Genomic DNA, 6,565 nt, shown 5'->3' with positions numbered 1-6,565 from the left:
AAAGGACAACTGAGTTATCGCTGCCACTATTCTGTTAACAGGAAAATATTTTTCAGGCTTAATTAAGTGCTTCAATTTGATTTACTTTTTTCTATGGGGGTCGAGGATGGAAAAATATGACTGTAATCCATGTCAACGGGCTCCAAGGGATGAGAGTTTGATGCACTGTGTCTGAAAACAAGTTCAAATCGATGCTAATTTTAAGGAGATTACATGCTGGCAATTTTATTTTGGTACAATAAATTATCTTGGGTTTTTAATAGCCTGGCATTTTTTAATACAAATGACATCCTCAAAGCTTGCCAGTTTAGAAACAAATAACAACAAGGATGAGAAATGGAGAAGGTTAAATTAGATGAGAGGTAGAGAGCAAACAAAATATCAATTGTATTTAAATCTCGGGGTGGCAGAAAATCTATTTATTTGTAATATTAAGTGGATCTCTCCCATATGGTTATGGAGATGATTTTCTGGGTGAAAGGTAAAACAACCTGAAAATTACCAGAGATTTAATAAAGTTTGGAAATTGCATGAGATCAACCATCACTCTAAGGTGCTTGTGGCCTTACACAAAACATTTCCAAGCTTTATTCCCCCTCTCTTAAATCAGGATAAGGAAAACGAGAAAAGGCATAAAAACTTAATTAAGCATCATTTCTCCTTCTTTTTTTAGCCTAAACCTAACGAAAATAAGGGTGCTTTTTGGGGTTTTTTTCTGCTGAACATTTTCTTAATTTTGATTTGCCCAATGTTAGAGAAAATAGATAAATTCCCAGGGAATTTGTGCCCATGAAAGGGCAGCAGCTCTTTTGTGGCTTGAATAGAAGTTGCTGGAAGTTTCCAAAATGCTGCTCTGTTTTTCCACAGCAAACAAGCATATTCCATAGGGTTTGGGCAGAACAGTCCTTCCCAATCTGCATGAAATCTTTATGAGCAACAAAGGAAGTATTTTCTATTGAGAAGGAAGAAAATCTTTGTACCTCAGGAACCTTAAATGCTCATAATGTAAAATAAATGGAAAAGTACAGCACACTTTGTCCTACCCTTCCTGGAGAAACCCAAAAAAGGATCCCAAGTTTATGTGAATAATGCAACTGTAGAGCTACATTATATAAAATAAAGATCCATGAGGGCTGCCACACGTTGTGTCCCCCTCCATCTAAGCTGAACTCACTAACACACTTTTTTATTACTACTTTTTTATTACAGTGTCTTTGAACGTCATGGAACATTTCTCACCGTGGTAAAAGACATGATGATGACCTCCATCAGCCCAAAAAATTACAGTGAAAATTATTACCATTAGTATTTCGTGTACTAGGAAATGACCTGGAAGTCAAAAGAAATTCTGGGTTTTCATCTGAGTCCCTTTCCAAAATAATTCAGATTTATTTGGGTAAAATTTGCAGCAGTGTGGCAGCCTCGTGTTATTTATTATTTCAGTGCTCTGGTAAATTTGTTGCCTTTGGAGTTCTGTTTGCTTCCCCTGAACTGGGGCATATCCTGTTAACGTCTTCCAGCCTATTCTGATGATTTTTTTTTTTCAGTAGACTTGCTGTAATATTTATGATTTTCTGGTTTGGTTTCTATCCTCCGGTGACTAAATCACCGATGCATTAAATAAAGCTGTGAATGTGCTAAAAAACCCTGAAAATATACTAAATAAAGCCATGGATGCACTAAATAAAGCTGAACTAGAGCAGTACTGTGTTTCTTTACACTTTCCCCCACCACGGAGGATGCATTATTTTAATTCCTCCATTTAAGACCTTCAGGGGTGACAGAAATTACTTTCCCTACAAATGACAAAGGTGACCCTGGACTCTGTTGCTCCCGGGTAAGAAAACTGCAAAATCACTTGACGGGACTGCAGAACAGTGGGAAAAGTTAAAGGTAATTAAAAATGGAGCGTGGACAGCTGGGTGAAACCATGTCTGTGTGCAACCACCTCTGACATCCAACAGCCTGAGCCCCAGGCTCCTGCACTAGGAAAGACAGTAGGAAGCAACACACAATAAACCACCATGAATTGTCAATGCTATCAAGCATCAGAAAGCGGGATTGTTCATTCAGAGCTTATTTAATTCCTTTTTCCTCCAGAGCAGGCCAATAGTCAGTGCAAATCTCTGCCCCGTGGCCTTTGGGTCTGGGAGAGCCAAAGTCTCCCTGCAGCACAATGACCCACCGCTTCTAGCCCGGTGTTTTCAGTTTTCACTGAAATCCTCCCCCTAACAAAGTGTTCAGTAGTGAAGACCTGTTCATAACCACCAGCAAAATGTTCTTTTTGTATTATTCTCACTGCTAAACACTTAAGCCTTATTTCCAGTTTGGTGTAACTCATTTCCCACCATAGGATGTTTTTTTGTTCTTTGTCTGACACCAGATCCCTGCTGCCCAGGTACATTCACACACAATGATCCAACTCTTCCCTAGCAAATGGGTGTCCAGAGGCTCTGGCTGTAACACACACTTTCCAAACTTTCAACCATTCTCAGGATTTTTCTGATGTTTCAACATCTTTATGTTTTAACATCCTGTTTAAAGGATAACCGTAAAAACTCTGTGTAATAATCCTGTGTTGGCTGCACCATCATGAAACAGAGATTATCACTACCCAGTGCTTCCAGCGCTCCTCTCCTGACATGTGTAAGATTGTTTAACCACGATTTGGACTTGTGTCCCCTCTTGCAGGATCTTTGGGACTCAGCCTCGAGGAGGAGGGGACCTTCCTTGGACCTCTTGAGCAGGAGAGGAGTCTGCAGGGAGGGGAGCAGCCCGAGGGCAGCCCCTCTTTGCCAGCATGGCTACATGAGAGAAGAAAACCCACCCAAAGGCTCTTGCACAGCTTAGAAACCATTTTCCCCTTGTACAGTGGGACCTGTTCCTTCACCCTGAGGAGCTGGACCCTTTCAGCTGGAAATGCTGTTGGCTGCTCAGGAGGGAAGCCAACGCCTCAGCTGGCTCCTGACACCTGTGTCCAACAGCAAGGTTGGAGCAGGGAGGGTGGAGAGGCTTGCAGGCAGCATGCAGAACAATATCACATAACTGCCAAGATGGGACGCTAAACCCCCTTCCACTTCCCTCACTCATCACATCTGACAATACAATAATTTTGCCTAAGAGCTAGAAACCATTTTCAACTAATATTATTTGTTATCTTCGGCAATAGCATTATCCTAATATCCAGAGAGTCAGGCAGCTGCCTTGTACAAGGCATTGCATTCCCATAATGTGTTTTCTGCTCCAAACCTTCGTCTCAGTTTTATATGAAACAAAAAATAGATGAGAATTACATCAAGCAGAAGAAGCTGCAAGCTCTGAGCACCAGTTTTCCAGGCTTGTGTGGGCTCAGCTTCTTTTTCTCCTCGTTACTTCACCACATCTGCAGGTAGTGAAGGCCCCCCCCCAGTCCCACCTTATGGTGAGCAAACCTAAATTGTCCTGCTCCAGTTTGCCTAAATTACACACCAAAATGCTTTAGCAATGTGGAAATGCACACCTCTGCTGGTTCTTTGCTGTTGAGAAACTCGGTTTCCATGTTTTTGAAGGAAATCCGTTTGCTCTGACATCGTTTGGTATTGGATGTGACTGACACAGTTGTTTTCAGAAACAGGTGGGTCAGAAAAAATAGTTTATTTGCTTTGATTTGCAAATGCTCTTAGAGCTTGTGAGAACTTTTGTCATTGCTGCTCCTGCTTTCGACAGAGCTGAGACAAAGTGTTATTTTTGTACCTTGGAGTGTGGATTATTTATAGAGACAGCCTGGGCCCTGCCAGCACACCGTGATTGCACTGGGTGAGCGAAATAAGGAGTGACATTCAGAGATGCTGCCTCCTGATAATAATACGAAGCATTCAGATGAAAATATTACCTATCAGCACTCATGACGGAAACACAGGTTTATAAATTGCTACAGTTTCACTTGAGTTTACTGAGAACCTACCAGGGCAAGAGGATAATTTATAACAATAATAATAATAAAGTGGTATTTGTTCAACAGAGAAGAGAGGTGAGTCCTCATGCTTAAGATGACTGCAGCAATAGCATTTTTTTTTAGCCATGCATAGTTCTGCAAAAGCCAAAGCATTTACAGGGTTGTTTCTCTGAGAGAGAGCAAGCAATTCCTCCTCCTCTCTCCTACCATCAAAGCACCTGGGAACTCTGCCAGGGGAATGCTAACATGTCTCAGTTCTCCCTTTGAGGCAGTTTTTGTGGTGTCAGATGTAACGGTGAAGAAATGGTCAGAGCACGTGGAGGAGCCTGCAGCAGTGAGCTGGCTGGGCATGGGCAGTGCCAGGCAACACCCCTGCTGCCAAGAAGACCCCACCCACGGCTGTGCTCTGCCTCTGGATCGCTCTGCTCTCACCCTGATTACCCATTACGTTCACTAATCCTTCTCTAATGCATAATTGCTCCGTGTTCCTGTACTTGACGGAAATTCTGGATTAGTTTGATTAACACCACTTTGCAGCCATTGAGGTATGCTCAGGAGCTTTAAAGCTTACTCTGCATTGTGAAAACCCAGAGTTATTTGTTCACTTCCAGGAGGTTCCTGGTCTCCAGATTCTGCCCTGTGACCACCAGATATTATCTTAGCCCAGCCCTTCCCCCTTTCAGTTTAAAGTTAATCCCTGCAACCAAACTGTGATGCTACATCTGTTCATGTCTGTAAGAAACCTCCTGAACACAGTGAGTTTTAATGACGTGGCAACAGTCACTGTTCTGCTCCACTGGCTGCCTGTGCAGGCCACTGCCCTGGGAAAAAGAGGATTGATCTGTGCCTGACTGCAGCCACTCCACCAGGGACCAACGTGTTCCTCGGTGCTGTAACACCCACTTCAACCATTCAGTTGCTTCAAACATGAGTCCAGCCAGTGTAAAGATAATTTTGACATCAGCCCTTTAAAACACTTGCTTGGGAATACACATTGTTGTTACTAAATGCTTCCTGGCAGGTGGTTGGGATTGACCTGTCCCTTCACCTCCCTCTCGCTCCGAGTCCTCCAAAGCACCACGAGAGTTTCCATCCTCTGCTGTTCCTGCAGGAATGCACCTACAAGGGGCCGGTGCATCCACCACTAGGTACTCAAAACTGAGTGACATGGAAAGCTCCACTGAATTACTGGATACACCACAATAAATGGCATGCTCAGGTCTTTCAGCCCGAGCAGGAAACTGGTTCCTGCATGAATAACACGGGGACAAGCTGGTGCCCAGGGTGGGTGCCAGGGGTGCCAGCTCTCCCTGTCTTCACAGGATCACACAGTCACAGGAGGGGATGGGTTGAGGGGATCTTAAAGCTCATCTCGTTCCACCCCCTGCCATGGGCAGGGACACCTGCCACTAGCCCAGGTTGCTCCAATTTGGCCTTGGACACTTCAGGGATGGGGCAGCCACAGCTTCTCTGGGCAACCTGTGCCAGGGCCTCCCCACCCTCCCAGCCAGTAATTTCTTCCCAATATCCCATCTAACCCTGCCCCCTGGCAGTGAGAAGCCATTCCCCCTTGGCCTGTCCCTCCATCCCTTGTCCCCAGTCCCTCTCCAGCTCTCCTGGAGCCCCTTTAGGCCCTGGAAGGGGCTCTCAGGTCTCCCTGGAGCCTTCTCTTCTCCAGGTGAACCCCCCAGGTCTGCCAGCCTGTCCCAGAGCAGAGGGGCTGTGCCATCAGCTCACAGCCTGGACCTGCTGGGTTTGCTGCCTGGTGTCAGAGGGTGCTGTCTCTCACATTAATTGTTAATTGCTCAGCTCACACACCGGCTCTGGGGAGATAAGCAGGGAGGAAGAATATTTCCATCTCCTGCTTCTACTAATTTTTACGTGTAGATGCTGATAAGTCTTTTGTCCCAGTGACATCTTGTGTGGGGAAAAAAAAAAAGGAACAGCTTAGTCAGCCCATGTACTAATCAGCACATATTTGTCATGTAAATTGATACAAGAATTCATTTTTCCCTTTCGCTGTCCCCTTTTGTGTTTCTCCGCTCCCGAACACACGGAGTGCACAGCTCATTTCCGATTCTGATACAGCTGTCTGCAGGGGAACTATTTCCGTCTCATTTCTAGGTTTTAGTCATTTTCATATGCACAAGCCACTCTTTTACACATATATATATACATATATACAATAATTTATATGATGTGGTTTGCAGCTTGAGATTTCTATTAAACCTTTTTGTCAGGACGAGGCTGGACGGGGCTTTGAGCCACGTGCTCCAGTGGAAGGTGTCCCTGCCCAAGGCAGCAGGGGTGGAATGAGATAAGCTTTGAGGTCCCTTCCAGCCTGAGCCCTTCCATGATTCTACGTTTGATCACTTATTTCACTCATTTGCTTCTTTAGCACCTAGCACCTTCTTTCTGGCTTGGGTCAGGTTTCGTTGTTTTGGGGTTTTTTTTCCCCCTGTTCCTTTTTCCTTCATTTTGGGCGAAAAGAAAACTTCTGCACAGCAAAATAAGTAACTCCATATTTATTGGGATATTTTCTTTTTTTTTTTTTTTCAAAATCAGTGCGGACTCCGGACTACTGCACACACACAGACTGGAGGGCATCATCCGTGGGCCGCTTTAGCGGCA

This window comes from Manacus candei, unplaced genomic scaffold (genome assembly GCF_025592945.1).
Source record: "Manacus candei isolate 608988 ecotype Guabito, Panama unplaced genomic scaffold, ASM2559294v1 h1tg000014l, whole genome shotgun sequence".
Lineage (NCBI taxonomy): Eukaryota > Metazoa > Chordata > Aves > Passeriformes > Pipridae > Manacus > Manacus candei.
Note: the sequence above shows the minus strand (reverse complement) of the source record.